Raw genomic sequence first — 1,558 nt, forward strand, 5'->3', positions numbered from 1 at the left:
GAAAGAGAGTAAAAATAAGCCTGTCTAAAGAGACGGGCTTCCCTGGCGGTTCAGAGAGTAAAGAATCTGCCTGCATGAGTTCCATCCCTGGGTCAGGAAAATCCCCTGGAGAAGGGAATGGCTACCCACTTCAGTACTCTTTCCTGGAGAATTCCATGGACAGAGGAGCCTGGCGAGCTATATAGTCCATGGGATTTCAAAGAGTCAGACATGACTGAGCAACTAACACTTTCACTTTCAAAGAGATGAAAGAATGACTTGACACTCAAATGAAACAATAGATTCTGGGTGGAAATACAAAAAAAGCAAGACAAAGCTAAGTAATTCAACTTCCAGAAATAAATATCCAGTAGTTAAGATAAAAATGTGCCAACAGATTGAACTTAATTGAAGAAAAGAATGAATGCTTGGGAGATTGAACTGAAGAAAGTATCTGGAGATAAAAAATATGAACAAAAGTTTAAGAAATAAAGAGAATAAGAAGGTCTAATATAAATCTAATAGGAGTTCTAAAAGTATTAAGAGAAAGGATATAGGGAGGCCATATCAAAGTCACAATATCTGAGGATTTGCCAGACATAATACACCTTGAGTTGACATTGTGTGACCAAGCCCCAAGGAGAAAAAGTTATCCATATCAAGAGCCATGATAGTCAAGCCACACAATACTGCAGACCGCTAGGCATGTGGAGAAGACATTTATAGGACCAGTTGCTGAGGAGGGGCCTAAGAGCACAGGAGCAGGAGAGGCTCATAAGAAGAAAGAACAGCTCCAAGGATGTCAGAAACAGGCTACGTAATGTTGCTCTAGAAACCTGATGGCGAGATGTGTGCAGGCACACTCAGTCCCTTCAGTCATGTCCAGCTCTTTGGGATCCTATGGACTGTAGCCCGTAGGCTCCTCTGTCCATGGGATTCTCCAGGCAAGAACACTGGAATAGGTTGTCATTTCCTCCTCCTGCAGATCTTCCCAACCCAGGAATCGAACCTACGTCTCTTTTACATTCACAAGCAGATTCTTTACCAATACTGCCACCTGCGAGGCCCAGTGGGGAGATGTGGTAGCCAAATAGAACCAGGTGATGGGACACTGAAGCAGGGACCAACTTGGTAGGCTCAGGGGAAGATGAGGCAGTTAGTGTGGGATTGCAGGATGGAAGGTGGTCATGGCAAGAGGGAGAGCTGCAGAGAGAGGCAGAACTTGCTGTGAGAGAACTGTGCATCCTTCCCGAGAGGCCCAGGAGGGTCACTAAGGATTTTAAGCAGAGCAAAGACAGGGCAAAACTTGAAGTTCTGGTCTGTGTAAGGGATGGGCAGGAAGTGGATATAAACAGAATCAGGGGCATGAACTAGCAGACTGTTACCACAATTCAAGCATGAGGTGGATGATGAGGGTGGGAACCAGGGGAGTAAAGAAAGGAGAGAGCCCTGCAAAGGGCTGAAGGACAGGTGATGTGCAGAAAATGATTTCTGTAGGGAAAAGAAAGAATAATAAAGGATGACTTCCATGTGTCTGGCCAGGGAACAGGGATGCCTGTTCAGAGCATATAAGCCTTCA

The sequence above is a fragment of the Giraffa tippelskirchi genome, chromosome 2 (assembly GCF_054371585.1).
Source record: "Giraffa tippelskirchi isolate mGirTip1 chromosome 2, T2T-mGirTip1v1.2.pri, whole genome shotgun sequence".
Lineage (NCBI taxonomy): Eukaryota > Metazoa > Chordata > Mammalia > Artiodactyla > Giraffidae > Giraffa > Giraffa tippelskirchi.